Here is a 16,733-nt window from a genome sequence, read left to right on the forward strand (position 1 = left end):
GTCATCTCAGGTCAAAAACAAGGTCACAGGAGTTAAAAATAGAAAAATTTGTTAACACTCTAATGGCTGTAGTTTTGATCCAAATATCCTGAATATTGGTCAGGAAGATTGTTTTGATGATTTCTAGGTCAAGTTCAAATATGGGTCATCTCTGGTTAAAAGATAGGTCAAAGGAGTTAAAAATAGAAAAATCTTGCTAACACTTTAATGGCTGCAGTTTTGAACCAAATATTCTGGAAATTTGTCAGGAAGGTTGTTTTGATGATTTCTAGGTCAAGTTCGAAGATTGGTCATGTCCGGTCAAAAACTAGGTCACAGGAGCTTAACCTTTTACCCCATGAGCATATTGCGAAAAATGGCCGTTTTCATTGAAAAGCCTCCTGTAACAAGTTCAAACTGCTATGAAACTGTGAAAAATGCTTCAATACTAATGAAACTTGGCACAAATGTTGACTACACCATAGCCTCTGTAACAGCATGCTCAATGGTAAATTTCCTGTTACCATGGCAACGGGGGGACGTCTCAAAATTGCCATAAATCACTATTTTGCATGGTTTTTTTCCATCAAAACTGATTTCAAAGTGCTGCAATTTCTCAATGAATTGAGATAAAGTTAAAGGCTTTTCAGCATCGGTTACTAGTTACCCTAAGATCGACCTGAGGCCATTTTTAGCCTGTCACATGTCCTAAATTTTCTTGGAGATGAGGGGGACTCCGCCCCCCTTCAAACCCCCCAAACAGAAGGGGGCACATCCCCCTTCTGGCAACCCCCTGATGTAATATTTGGATGGGGGACGGCGCCGAAAAAATGGTCAATTTTTTTAACAACATTTCTCAAACGAAAAACAGTGTTTGGGGCCTAAAAAGGGCATTTTTTCACTGTTTGAGGCCTCAAAAAGGGGGGGGGGGCAAAAAGCCGTCGAAACACGCTTATATAAGGGAAAAGGTTAACAAAAAATGATGTAAATTCTTGGAATTACACAAAAACTAGATTTTCCATGTAAACACATGCCCTAACACCGAAATTTGGTGAAAAATTGTTGTTTTTTGACATTTTTTATTTTTTCTATTAACCTTTTACCCCATGAGCATATTGCGAAAAATGGCCGTTTTCATTGAAAAGCCTCCTGTAACAAGTTCAAACTGCTATGAAACTGTGAAAAATGCTTCAATACTAATGAAACTTGGCACAAATGTTGACTACACCATAGCCTCTGTAACAGCATGCTCAATGGTAAATTTCCTGTTACCATGGCAACGGGGGGACGTCTCAAAATTGCCATAAATCACTATTTTGCATTGTTTTTTTCCATCAAAACTGATTTCAAAGTGCTGCAATTTCTCAATGAATTGAGATAAAGTAAAAGGCTTTTCAGCATCGGTTACTAGTTACCCCAAGATCGACCTGAGCCATTTTTAGCCTGTCACATGTCCTAAATTTTCTTGGAGATGAGGGGACTCCGCCCCCTTCAAACCCCCCAAACAGAAGGGGGCACATCCCCCTTCTGGCAACCCCCTGATGTAATATTTGGATGGGGGACGGCGCCGAAAAATGGTCAATTTTTTTAACAACAATTTCTCAAACGAAAAACAGTGTTTGGGGCCTAAAAAGGGCATTCTTTCACTGTTTGAGGCCTCAAAAAGGGGGGGGGGCAAAAAGCCGTCGAAACACGCTTATATAAGGGAAAAGGTTAACAAAAAATGATGTAAATTCTTGGAATTACACAAAAACTAGATTTTCCATGTAAACACATGCCCTAACACCGAAATTTGGTGAAAAATTGTTGTTTTTTGACATTTTTTATTTTTCTATTAATCTTTTACCCCATGAGCATATTGCGAAAAATGGCCGTTTTCATTGAAAAGCCTCCTGTAACAAGTTCAAACTGCTATGAAACTGTGAAAAATGCTTCAATACTAATGAAACTTGGCACAAATGTTGACTACACCATAGCCTCTGTAACAGCATGCTCAATGGTAAATTTCCTGTTACCATGGCAACGGGGGGACGTCTCAAAATTGCCATAAATCACTATTTTGCATTGTTTTTTTTCCATCAAAACTGATTTCAAAGTGCTGCAATTTCTCAATGAATTGAGATAAAGTAAAAGGCTTTTCAGCATCGGTTACTAGTTACCCCAAGATCGACCTGAGGCCATTTTTAGCCTGTCACATGTCCTAAATTTTCTTGGAGATGAGGGGGACTCCGCCCCCCTTCAAACCCCCCAAACAGAAGGGGGCACATCCCCCTTCTGGCAACCCCCTGATGTAATATTTGGATGGGGGACGGCGCCGAAAAAATGGTCAATTTTTTTAACAACATTTCTCAAACGAAAAACAGTGTTTGGGGCCTAAAAAGGGCATTTTTTCACTGTTTGAGGCCTCAAAAAGGGGGGGGGGCAAAAAGCCGTCGAAACACGCTTATATAAGGGAAAAGGTTAAAATAGAAAAAATCTTTTTAACACTCTAGTGGCTGCAGTTTTGATCCAAATTTCCTGGAAATTGGTCAGGAAGGTTATTTTGATGATTTCTAGGTCAAGTTTGAATATGGGTCGTCTTCGGTCAAAAATTAGGTCACATTGCCCAAATATGGAAAAACCTTTTTAACACAATAGAGGTCACATGTTTGACTCAGTTGTCATCAAATTTGGTCAGGATGCTTGTCTAAGACATTGCTTGGATGCGGTTGATGAGTCAGGTGAGCGATCCAGGGCCATCATGGCCCTCTTGTATATAAAATGGTGCAAATTCCAACCATAATCAGTGGAAGTGCCACAAATTCTGATCCTTGTGACTGATTTAAAGGTTGCATGTACAGGCCAAGGCCGATTTGAAATATTAAAATGCGTATAATGAACATTTAGGTAGATTTTAATAGAGGAATTATATGAAAGATGTTTGCAATCACCGGACTTCGGCTTGCCAGCACAAGTCCGGTTAATATATTCAAGATTAAGGCTTTAATATATCATGAAATGTCCAGATTTTGTACGGAGCATATCTTCAAGCTTGGATGGATTTTAGTATTACTTGATACAAATGTTCATCGCTGTAAGTGCATCAACCAGGGCTTTAAGTCAAAGGTCAATGTCAGACTTAGATCAGAGGGAAGTAGGAGTCCAGAGCAAACGTTCCCAACACATTAAGTGACTTCAATATAACTTGACACAAAATTGTCGGGCACAAAATTCAGGACAATGTGACCAAGTTTAAGGTCACAATAGAATACAAGTTCAGATAAATAATATAAAAATGTGTGGCGTCTTAATTTGAAGGGTTTTATGACAAATAATCACAATAATGGGACTGGATATTGCCAGCAGGTTAATGTAAAAATGTAAAGATTCTATCTGGAGCATATCTTCTACAAATATAGAGGGATGATAAAACTTTGCATGCATTGTAATATTACTTGGCACAAATGTTCACATTGCGGGATTGGCGTTTTGCGCAATAATTCAGGTTCTTTGGCAAGGCTAAAGGTCATATGCAGTGGTCAAAGTCATCTTCAATTGTTGGATTTGGATGCAATTGTCCTCTTTAATGAGACTGATCATTTGTTACGATTTTTTTTACCAATTAACGTTCTTGTTATGTCATCATTTTAATGCATATTCCATTATTATCACATAAATCGCGGCGCAGGAGTGTAATACAGCCATTTAATAAAAACGATATTACACTAGTGTAATAACACATTGACGTGACGTCATTTGCGCTACATATAAATAAAGCGTTAAAGCGCGCTAATGTTAGCGTTATAATATGGGAGCATCATTGAAAAATTACACATTTTAGCAGTTCTTATTTTAGCTCTTATTTTATATATGTGATAAACAGAATATTATATTCGTGTAGATTCAATACTAAATTTATTGAACTCGTTGAATAAAACAATATTATGCTCGCCAGAGGCTCGCATAATATGACTTTATTCAACTCGTTCAATAAATTTAGTATTTAACTACACTTATTCAATATTCTCTATTAAACAATAATTTGAAGCAGTTTGTTGTTCAAAATATTAAACATTTCCCGCGTGAGGTGGGGTGTAAACATGAGTTAAATATAACTGTGCAAGCTGAAACTTAACTATTAAACAACAACAGTAGTAAAATACTTTACTTTAATAGTAGTAAAGTACTTTAAAATATGCCAAATCTTCATGTTTTATGTAAACTCTTTCAACATCTGTTACAGAGACCATTAACGCTCTTCATGCCAAAACTAATAAATATTTAAAACATAAATTTATGTTTTTTAAGTGATGTACATTGTACTTTGAAGAAGCAAATTTTGTACTGCTTTCTCAGTTACATTTCATCTTTCAAGGACAAAGACGAGTTCAGAATAGTTAGGAAATTTATTTTTTTTTACTTAAAATCTTAAGATAACCTAACTTCTATTTACACTGGCTCATTTTCATATAGGAAAAGTCATACATAAATTAATAGGGCAAGCATAGGATGAGTAATCCAAAGTATGCCGATTCGTTTCTCGGACAAGGCGTTATTTCTCCTTCACAAAAGTTGTATAGTGGAACCCCATTGTATCGTGCTATTAATTGTATCGAGTTGTATAGTGGAACCCCATTGTATCGTGCTATTAATTGTATCGATCTATTTTACAAATTTTTAGATTTTTTGCAAAATACGCAACCTACTGGTTGTTAACTTTTAAAACAGTGTCACGAAAATCTTTCGCATTGTTTTTGTGCAGAAGAAATGATCAAAAACATGTTTCCAGTACGTTAGACATTGTAGACAATAAATAGACTTATTAATAATGTGTTCTTATTAAAAGTACATTTACTGTCTGTTAAAAGTTCCTAAATTTATGCTGACATTTTAAAACAGACATCTTTGTTTCTAATTGACCGAAAAAATTAACATGAAGATGGTTCAGACTTCTCAAACTTTGACTAACTGAGCTAATTCTTCAACCTGTTTAACATGTCTTTAAATATCCGTATATTCCAAAGCTAAGTACGTATATCAGTGATGTTTGCCATGTAAATAGTATGGCAAAAGGATCAAAAGGATCAAAATAACTGATACAAAATAAAGATTCAGTGAAATTTAAATATTTTAACTGCAGTTGTGATTTATGGGTTAATAGATCGATACAACGGGGTTCCAGGCTAACAGATTGGGTCCAGTGGTCATTTTTCTGTTATCGTTTAATATAGAAAACATGTAGGATAAGTATTTGATAACTTATGGAGAAAATTGTATTTAAAAGATCGGCCATATCGCATATATTTGATTTAATGCATTACACTGTATCACAAGCCCGTCATGTGACTATAGGAGGTAAACATATACCTAAGTCTATTACCAGGTTGTAATTATCCATATAAAACTTTCATTGTGGTAATAAATAATTTCTAAATGCAATTTAGACTACTGTTATGTTTTTAGATATAAAGTGTTCATAGCACCAAAAGTTTGGATTAAAATGATAAAAGTTACGTTACAGAAAACGGGAGGGTTTATGATAAAGGTATTGTCTTTTTACTCTAAAGGTTCTTCAAATGTACATGAAAAATTTAAATGCTTGTAAATTTAAAGTGTGAAGTGAAGAACAATCATAGGAAAATCGTAGCTATGAAATGACTGGAATGTATGAATAAATATACTGAAAGCCAATTTTAGAAAAAGTCAAAGTAAACCAAATCAATAATCTTGAAGCATATTTCTTATACAACAGACATTCAATGTATTATCACATTGACAGGGTAGATCTTGCATCTTACATAAACATATGACAAGATAGACAAGACATGTATAGCATATACAAAACAGATTTAAAGTTTTGTACATTTGATGATCAACATAACTTCCGTATATTGCTTTCTAAATCCATGAGTCATAATTGTGAAGAAAATATTTTTTGATGAAATTTTCTAGTAGAAAATAACTTAGAAAGAAAAGCATTTGGTCCATGTTTTTATGCCACCGCAGCATCTGCGATGCGGTGGCATATAGCGATTCACCTGTGTGTGTGTGTGTGTGTGTGTTTGTGTGTGTGTTTGTGTGTGTGTTATATAGATTATATAGTGAACTTAAAAAATCTTCTTGTGAAAAACCACTAGTCCAATTTCAACCAAACTTGGCAGGATTGTTCCTTGGGTGAAGGGCTTCCAAAGTTGTTCAAAGAATTTCATTCCATGCAGAAATCTGGTTGCCATGGCAACCAAAAGGAATTATAAGAATAAATTTAAAAAATCTTCTTGTAAAGACCCAAAAGGCCTAGAGCTTAGATATTTTGCATAAGGCATTGTCTGGTAGACCTCTAACAAGATTGTTCAAATTATAGCCCTGGGGTCAAAATTGGCCCCGCCCCGGGGGTCATTGGTTTTTCACTATGTACATATGGTAAAAACTTAAAATACCTTCTTGTAAAAACCCAAAAGGCCTAGAGCTTAGATATTTTGCATAAGGCATCGTCTGGTAGACCCTTACTAAGATTGTTCAAATTATAGCCCTTGGGTCAAAATCGGCCCCGCCCCGGGGTCATTGATTTTCACTATATGTACATATAGTAAAAACTTAAAACACCTTCTTGTAAAGACCCAAAAGGCCTAGAGCTTATATATTTTGCATAATGGCATTGTCTGGCAGACCTCTACCCAGATTGTTCAAATTATAGCTCTGGGGTCAAAGTCGGCCCCGCCCCGGGGGTCATTGGTTTTCCTTATATGTATATAGTAAAACTTATAGTAAAAACTTCAAAAAAAATTCTTCTAGCAATTGACAAATGCTAGAGGTTAGATATTTTGCATGAAACATTGTGTAGTAAACCTCTAGCAAGATTGTTCAAATTATAGCCCTGGGGTCAAAATTGCCCCCACCCTTGGGGTCATTGATTTCAATATTTTATATCATAAGTAAAAAATAAATAAATCTTATTGTCTGAAGGTACAAGGCTTAGAGCTTTAATATTTGTTAAATAATATCAACTAAAGGTAATCTACAAAAGTTATTCAAATTTTGCCTCTTGTGTCAAAATTAGCCCCGCCCCCGGTGGCCATAGGTTTTCCTTATATGTATATAGTAAAAACTTAAAAAATCATCTTCTCTAAATTTACAAAGGCTAGAGTTAAGATATTTTGCATGAAACATTGTGTAGTGAACCTCTTGCAAGATTGTTCAAATTATAGCCCTGGGGCCAAAATTGGTTCCGCCCCGGGGGTCATTGATTTTCATTATGTACATATAGTGAAAAAATAAAAAATATTTTTGTCTGAAGGTACAAGGCATAGAGCTTTGATGTTTGATATATAATATCATTTATAGGTCCTCTACCAAAGTTGTTCAAAATTGCCCCCTGGTGTCAAAATTAGCCATGCCCGGGGGCAGTGATTCTCATTATGTACACATAGTAAAAACAGAAAATAAAACAAATGTTTTCTGAATGGGAGAAAGCTATAGCTTAGATATTTGACTTGAAATGTTGTTTGGTGGACCTGTATCAAGATTGTTTTGAATTAAACCCTTGGGTCAAAATTATGCCTTGCCCAAGGGGACAGTGACCTACTTTCTTGTCCTTTGATGTACAGCTATGAAATTTGAACCATGCGGTGGCATAGCATTTTTCTCAAATGCAATCTTGTTTAATATTTAGGTATGGATTGATTATAGTGAACATTTAAATCTGGAGGCCACATATTAATTGATTAATCAATCCAAGTTTTCAATTTCATCAGTGTAAGTAAAATATGTCTTCAACAAAAATTAAAGTTGACACGTATTATGAAATACGAGTACATGTAGTTCAAGGACTGATAAAAAGAAAGAAAACTAATTATTTGAAAAATCAATGTAAAATTTCCGATTTAGTCTTGGGTTTAAGCTTAGAAACGTTCCTGCTTAACAGAAGGAGTACTACTATAGTCCACTTGATTCCTGGTATGCACTCTCCCCACCCCTCCTCCTCATGAGTCTCATCACTTTTATGAAACCTTTTATATAGATTTCCCCATAGATAATGTCTTCTGGGCATACACTGATAGATATTGCAAATACTGCAAGTTGTAGTCATTAAAATCTGTTATAAGGTATTGCCCTGAACGAATTTTAAGGTATTGCCCTGAACTAATTTTAGTAATGTTTAAAACTTTGTAGGTAAAGATCACCTGATTATTTCAAGAAATAGCATGGACTTTGAAATTGTCATATTTTTACACTAAAATCTCTTTTGATAAAGTAACACAATTGTTTTTAGTTTCAACTGACAATCAATTACTCTGATGTGTATAAATGTACAGGTTCTATTATTGATATTGAAAGTTAAGTTTAATAATAATTCACTTTTTGTATTGTCTGTTCTGTAATAGGATTTAAAGGGATACTCTGGCAAATTAATGACAAAAATATTAAAATGATCATATGATATGAGTATCTTTAACACATAAAAGTACATCATATCTCTCTGTTTAGAAAACAAAGCACATTATCTACAACTTTCATTTTTTATTGATCAGTAGATTATAAATACATGTACATATGTTTCTTTATACGAGGTATGATCAAACAGTTCTCGGCCCTATATACTTCTAGCCACTACACTGACCTTTAAACACGATATTTCGATACCAATATTTTATTGAAGATAACTGACCGAGTAACACGCGGTTTAACACATATGAAGTAACATAAAACACACTTTGATCAGTAGAGAGGTAAGTCATCCGTCATTAAGTACCTCTGTAAGAAAGGGATGTCCCCCAAGGAAATCCATGAAGACTGCATGGATACACTTGGGAAGGAGTCCCCTTCTTTAGCACTGTGAAAATGGGCTGCTGAATTTAAGAGGGGTAGGGAGAGAATTGGAGATGATGAGTGGCCTGGGCGGCCAAAGGAGACCACCAACGCCGAACCTGTGCACGATGTGGTCATGTGCGATAGGACAGAAGGCGAGACCTGCAAAGCATTGCTAGGGAAGTGGGTATAAGCTTTGATTCCGTTCAGGCAATTCTGACTGATGTCTATGGCATGTCAAAAGTTTCCGCTAGATGGGTCCCAAGACAGTTGACTGACAATCAGAAACGGACCAGGCTTGACATTTCAAGATATCTTTTCTCTCACGACGAGGATGAACCTTCGGGATCATTGATGCCAGCACTATTAAGTGTTGAGAATTGAGTACCGCTCAAGCCGGTTCTAGGGGGCGTGAGGGATGTTGCACTTATTCATTATCCCTCATGTACAGACTCAATCAAACCGAGTCTGCAATTCTTATGTAATTTTGTTGTGATTAATGCTTCCGAGGGATCACTTTTGTCTCCAGATTTTTATCTACAGGATCGTAACTCAGGATGCGACATGGGTCCATCACCTCGATCCAGAATAAAAAGAACCCCAGAGCATGAAGTAGAAACACTCTGGCTGACCCCTCTCCGAAGAAATTCAAGAGGGTGCCATCAGAAGGGAAGATGATGGATTCAATTTTTTGGGATAGTCAGGGGATAATAAAAAATGATTGACTATCTTGAGCAAGGTCGTACCATAAACTGTACGTACTATGCAGACGAGTTGAGACGTCTGCGTCTCGAAATCGCTCGTAAAAGGAGGGGCATACTAACTCAAGGCGTTCTGCTCCTGCACGACAATGCGCCAGCTCACACATCCCAAGTTGCGATGTCTGCTGCAACTGACTGCAGCTTTGAAATTCTTCTCCATCCCCCATTTTCTCTTGATTTGGCTCCCTCTGACTTCTACCTGTTTCCGTAACTGAAAACCAAGCTTCGTGGTAAACGTTTTTGAAGCAATGAAGGTGTCATGGAGGCGGTTAGTGAGTTATTTGAGGACCAATATAGAGAGTTCTATATTGAAAGGTCAAACAAGTTTGAGTACAGGTTGTGGGCAAAGTGCATTGATGTAGAGTGCGATTAGTTTGAAAAGTAAGACTATTAGTTGGGTTTTCTGACTTCCTGAAGTACCTCGGGCCAAGAACTTTTTGATCAAGTACCAAACAAAATAGAAAAAAATGGAATCCCTAAAGCAAGCCCAACACGGCAAAATTGTAAAATGTTGCAGGCTCGGTTTGATTGAGCCTGTTCATGGACGGTACTGGAACATGCAAATTACCGTGCACGCCTCCTAGCACCAGCTTAAGCAGAATTCAACATTTAAACACAAAAACGGTAAAATTCTGAATTTAGAAACATCCGCAGATTTGTTCATACGGCTGTCAACATGGAACTTTCAATGTGACACAGTAGTCTCATTCCATGAAAAGCGGCGTATGGTCCCAAAGTAAAGCGTATGGACCCAAAGTAAAAGAATGCTAGTGCCCTAAACGAGAAAACAATGAGCGGAACTAAATAAAATGGAATTTTGAAGCCTGCATATCACAGACAAGACGTCAAAAGACATATTTAAAAAGCAGGCAACATATCCTAAGGGTGATTATACAGTATTCAGGAAGGAATACTGGAATCACCCATGTTGAAAAACTCCAAATACAAGAAACTAAAATACCATCCAAAATGTATAGGAAACAATAATGTGGTGCTGAACGATCTTCAAGGTTCGAAAATATATCATCATTGATTAAATATAAGGGGAGACTTTTACAGCCGCCACCAAGCACAAATAACACGGATGTGATAATAAAATAGAGAAAAACGGAATCCCTAAAGAAGCCGAACACGGCAAAATTGTAAAATGTTGCAGGCTCGGTTTGATTGGGCCTGTTCATGGACGGTACTGGAAAGTGCAAGTTACCGTTCACGCCCCCTAGCACCGGCTTAAGCAGAATTTCACATTTAAACACAAAAAATAGTGAAATTTTGAATTTAGAAACATCCGCAGACGTGTTCATACGGCGGTCAATCTTGGAACTTTTAATTTGGCACACTAGTGTCATTCCATGAAAATCGGCGTAAAAAAGTTGTAAATAAAGCGTCTGCACGTTCTGCTCCGCTTGACAAAACGCGAATGCTGAAGAAAAATTATCTGTTTTTTTAGGTTAAACTGGTGGGTTTTGCATGCCGCTGTCCATTGTTAGAGTACATACGTGAGAGGCATTGGGTTTTGTAAGAAATGGTATGTTCCGAAAACTGCAACAAGAGGTGAAAGGTGTTGAATATTTTAATCGCTTCGAAGCTATATCTTGGATGACTCAAATTGTTTATCTTTGTGGTGACATTCACACAAATTCTGGACCAGTCCCGCAAAAACTTACCACTGCATCATGTGATCTGTCATATACATGTATGTCAAATACTTTCCCTGTTTCTTTCCCTGTCAGACTTTTCTTACTTATTATCATACTTCACTGCAATGAAGAAAAATGATTATGTGGAACCTTTATTCACCGTTCACTGCAATGAAGAAAAATGATTATGTGGAACCTTTATTTACCCCTTGCCGAAATGATAGAGGGACAGAAGAACGGACAAACACGGACAAAAACATATATCGGCAGCAAAAAATCAATAGCATCTCAAGACAGAACGATCAAGCACAAAAAATTAAACAAACAACACATAATACTGATTCCCCAAAATCTCTGTTTGATCTTTTTCTAGTCGTCTCCGTGATAGGCGATCAGGCGATGTCAAATCACGAACAATATGAATTAGAAAAGACACAATTTCAAGCTCTTAGTATTATGTCTTGTACTAAATTGTTTTGTATCCAATGAAGAAACTTGCTTTCAACCTCTAAAAGAACGACCAAAACATAGATGGACTCTTTACTACAATATGTCTGTTAATTTTCAGCTTTTCTGACTACATTGCACCCAATCTGGATGGAAATACTACAACATACAATCTTAGAAATGCGGATAATCACAGAAACCTTCACTTTTATACGTGTTTACTTTCTCCTTACTTTGTTCTTCAAACAGGCTCTGATTTGGAACATTATATCTCCTGAACAACGACACGCTAAAATGCTTAACACCTTTAAATTCAAGCTTAAACGGGATACAAACAAGACTCCTATTCATTTCTACTCCGAAGGCAGAAAAACACAAATCCATCATACACGCCTTCGATAAATTTGTAGAGTGTCAAATGAGCACCTGTTCTCCGAAAACATCCTTGATAACCTCCTTTGTACTTCTTGTGATATAGAAAACACTCAAGACGTCTTTTCAATAGCAAAGAACACAGCTAATCAACAATATCAAAAAATTGCAACCCCGACACTATCACAATTTTAAGCGATTATAACAATACACAAATCAATGAAAACGTTTGTGAACATGCCAATTCCATGCAAAAAAAAAACCCACAAAGATACTCTCATGAAGTTTATAACCATCATCAATTAAGGTCCACACAGCCCAGTAATTTACGCAACTGAAAAGCCTTTCTTCTTCTATTTGTATTCTCTTTCTCACTAAGTTTTGACTTACTAAATGAACAACCTTAATCTTTTCAAATTATTTGCCACATATTTATCCTTTGAATTTCCTTAAAGTAATACCGAAATCGTAATATTTACCAATTGTTTTAGATGCCGTCTTATAACATTTTTTTTTATTGACAATACTGACTTCAAATAAATTGCAAGCATACAATTCTTTGTATTGGTGTGAATGTTTTCATAAATGTAAGATTACTTTTATCAAGGAAAAAGTTTCTAAATCAGTTTCCAGCTTTGCTTTCCTGCTGAATCCTTGTATGTTTTTAATGGATGTTTAATTGTATTTACTTTGTGTTTGTATATATATATATGATGGAAATGAAATATTGTTTAGTAAGATCAGGGCATTAAACAAATGATTCCTAGATTCATAGATAAGTCCTATTATTTTTTACGATTACGTGATTTTTTAAAATCAAACTGTAACATTCTTTTTCAGTGTAAAATAACACAAGACAAAAAGTAAACTAAATACCAGAACAAAAAAAAAAACAGTAAAGGCTGGTGAAAAACATAAAGACATACACAAGTTGTATTGTCGGCTTAAACGAGTCCCTACAGGAAAACAAAAATGTTTTTAAACAATCATGTTTAAGATAGTGTATAGATCCACATAGCTGTTAAAATATTTCTATTTACCTTTTTCTAGTTATAGAATGTTCATCTTTTTCATTGTTTGGTAATGTTACTGAATAAAAAGATTAGTTGTACAGTTGGTACTAAATATTTTTATAAGTGTAAGACGGGGGGAAGTGAATCTATATCTAATTTCCAATATATGTAATAAAAGCTTAAAAATGTTAGTAAAAACCAAACTGCACTAAACAGAGACTAAAATAAGAGATACACTAAATGAACCTGCAAGATGAACATGCTGGTAAAGAATAATATTACAGGCATATATGTAATAATCAAATGTAACAAGTGTAATTAAAATAAGTATAAAAAAGTCTTGAATCATATTTAAAACCGTTGAACAAATTACCACTGTATATTATTAGATCATTTATTTACATATTCGGCATTTTGGGTTGTTGTCACATTGTCATCGCTCATTTAATTTATATAGACAAGTAACCAATCAAATACGCTTGATTATATATTAAAACATTTTCAATATTGCCGTTTTGGGCGTTCTTTGATAAATCTGTTTTCTTTTTTATATGCCCGAAAGAATTTCGGGCATATAATGTTAAACCCCAAGCGTCCGTCCGTCCGTTAGCAATTTGGGTTCCGGAGCATAACTTAAGTTCCATTTGGCCCACAATATTCAAACTTCATAGGATGATTGTCCATATTGGGAAGAAGACCCCTCTTGATTTTTGGGGTCACAAGGTCAAAGGTCAAGGTCACTATTACCTTAAAACTGAAACAGTTTCCGGTTTGTTTGTTTGTTTCATTTTACGCCTTTTCCCAACAGTATTTCAGTCATATAGGTGGATTGTTTCCTAACCATCGTTCCTGGATAGTTACACCAGTACTAGACTACCTTCCTCCGCGCTAAACTGCCAGTGTCTCCCGGGGATCGAACCCACGCAAGAGAGGTAACTGGATTAGAAGTCATCGAATAACTCCTCGACCACGGAGGCGGTTACAGTTTCCGGAGCATAACTTAAGTTCCATTTGCCCCACAGTGTTCAAACGCCATAGGATAATTGTCCATATTGGGTAAAATACCCTTATTGAATTTTGGGTCACAAGGTCAAAGGTCAAGGTCACTATTATTTTTAAACTGAAAACAGTTTTCGGGGCATAATTTAAGTTCCATTTGGCGCACAGTATTCAAACTTCTTAGGATGATTGTCTAAATTGGGTAGAAGACCCTTATTGATTTTGGGGTCACAAGGTTAAAGGTCATGGTCACTATTACTTTAAAACTGAAAACAGTTTCCGAAGCATAACTTAGATTCCATTTAGTCCACAATATTCAAACTTCATAGGATGATTGTCCATATTGAGTAAAAGATCCCTATTGATTTTGGGGTCACAAGGTCAAAGGTCATTGTAACCAATACTTTAAAACTGAAATCAGTATCCGGAGCATAACTTAAGTTCCATTTGACCCACAATATTCAAACTTCATAGGATATTCGTGCTTATTGGATAGAAGACCCCTATTGATTTTGGGGTCACAAGGTCAAAGGTCAAGGTCTCTATTACCTTTAAACTGAAAACAATTTCAGTTCAATAACTTATGTATTAATCAACCTACAGCTGTAATATTTTATAGGATGAACAGCCATGTCCAATACATGACCCCTATTGATTTTAGGGTCATAAAGTTATAGGTAAGGGTTTAAATGATGTTTACACTGAAAATTATGGTTTCTGGAGCATAACTTATGTTCCATTTGGCTAACAGTGTTCAAACTTCATAGGATGATTGCCTATGTTGAATAAAAGATCCATATCTATATTAGGGTCATAAGGTCAAAGGTTAATACCAAATGACTTTAATATTTTTAATAGTTTTACAACTGTCGAACTTCATAGGATGATCACTTATATTAAGTACATTAATTATATGCCCTAAAAATTTTGCTTATATTATGTTTTACCCCTGGCGTCTCCGTCCATCCGTCGTAGCCTTTTTACTTACAAGATAACAACTTGATGGCGGTGCTTTGGAAACAGCAACTGTATATATATATATATATATATATGAAGGTTCTTCATCTATAAAGTAGGATTGCTTTTTAAAGGAGGTTATACTAGTACTTTATTTAATTCCCATGTCTTACAAATGCTTCATCCTTACTAAAAAACACTTACGGGCATATAATGCTCCGCCTAGCGGTGCTCTTGTTTGATTTTTCACCTATCTTGTTGATATTTGTTGAATTAAGTACAAACTTGCATCCCGCATTTTTAAGCATTATTTTGTTCATGAATAGTACATACAAAAGGAGAAAAGAAAACAATAACATCCATATCAACAAAATATTGATTATGATTAATTTCATTCAAATATTGATGGAGTTATAGTAACATTAAGACACAATATTAATTCTCTAATAAAACAGAGTCTCCACAACATTTATTTATGAAAATTAGTGAGTAAAATGACGTTCTTCCATTTCTTCAACATAATTTCAACCATAACACAATCAATACTGAAAGGCATAGCAGAGTATGTCATGAAGATGTTTATGTCTACAAGCAATAATGTCATTTCATAAAGGTTCTCACTAATCGCCCACTCACTCGACCCTAATTTGTTTGGTATGCTCGCCAGGCCACGAATTCTTATCAAGAGAAACGTTGTTAAAATTCCATATTTTGTTTATAGATTTTCATTTATGTTTGACATTACATTTCCTTTGTTGTATGTGTTACAAGTTTAAACACGTGTCATCTTTGATAAAAATTCAGCTCCATATATACCATATTTTCGTACCATATTTATTGAAGCTTGTTCAAAGCGTGTGTCTCTGCAATTTTCATGTTGTTTGTGATTTATGCTTCCGAGGGATCACTTTGTTTCTTGATTTTTATACTTAACAAAAGCAGGTGTCAAGTGCCGAGTGGCAGCTGTAAAATATTACCCCGTACTTCACTTCAATGTTGTTATATTTTCTGGGCAACCGAGATCATTGATGCCAGCACTATAAAAGTGCAGAGAATTGAGAACCGCTCAAGTCGGTACTAAGGGATGTGAGGGATGTTATTGCACTTATTCACTATTCCACATGTACAGAAATGTAATGCTACCAAGGGATCACTTTGTTTCCATATTATTATTATGCCTCCTTTCGCAGAAAAAGGTATATATTGATTGACAAATATTGGTCGGTATGTCGGTTGAATACTCCAGTGCTCGGTAGACCAGTTGGTTTCCGCGCTATAAACTGAGAACCATTTGATCTATAACCTTCTGAAAATGCCATTCTTTTTGGTTTTTTGTGTTTTTTTTTTCTTTAGGGGGGGGGGGGGGTAACCGATGTGTTTTCGTTCAATAACTTGAGAATTTTTCTGTATTTATAGCCTTCAGACTCTATAGGATGATCAAACCCCACCCCCTTTAATTGAAGACCTCTATTTATTTTTTTCTCTTTTTTGCGCCGGTCCATGAAGGTCAAAGGGACAATGACTAGCTTAGGGTGACCTTTTATAATCGTTGAACACTCCTATTGTTGACGGGCGCCGAATGTTATGAAGTGTCTGTTCAATGAAAAAAAAAAAGAATGTGAAAACGCTATGGTGTAGGCGTCTAAATATATTGACATTTCTGTTTTGTTTTGAACTCATCTGGACTAGCTTAGGGTGATCTTTTATAATCGTTGAATATCCATCATCTGTCGTATATCGTCGTTCGTCCACATTAGTTCGTTAACATTCTACTCAATTGT

General features: G+C 35.7%; 1 protein-coding gene and 1 long non-coding RNA gene across 2 annotated transcripts in view; one reads left to right on the top strand and one right to left on the bottom strand.

The window, feature by feature from the left end:
- LOC132734133 (uncharacterized) overlaps nt 1–16,733 on the top strand; it is a 122,825-nt gene that overhangs the window by 50,922 nt on the left and 55,170 nt on the right. The window lies entirely within an intron of this gene.
- The window catches only part of LOC132734134 (uncharacterized), a 116,691-nt gene that overhangs the window by 39,113 nt on the left and 60,845 nt on the right, over nt 1–16,733 (bottom strand). The gene's annotated exons all lie outside the window — the stretch shown is intronic.

Source organism: Ruditapes philippinarum, unplaced genomic scaffold (assembly GCF_026571515.1).
Source record: "Ruditapes philippinarum isolate M1 unplaced genomic scaffold, ASM2657151v2 ctg5873_1_1_1_1, whole genome shotgun sequence".
Lineage (NCBI taxonomy): Eukaryota > Metazoa > Mollusca > Bivalvia > Venerida > Veneridae > Ruditapes > Ruditapes philippinarum.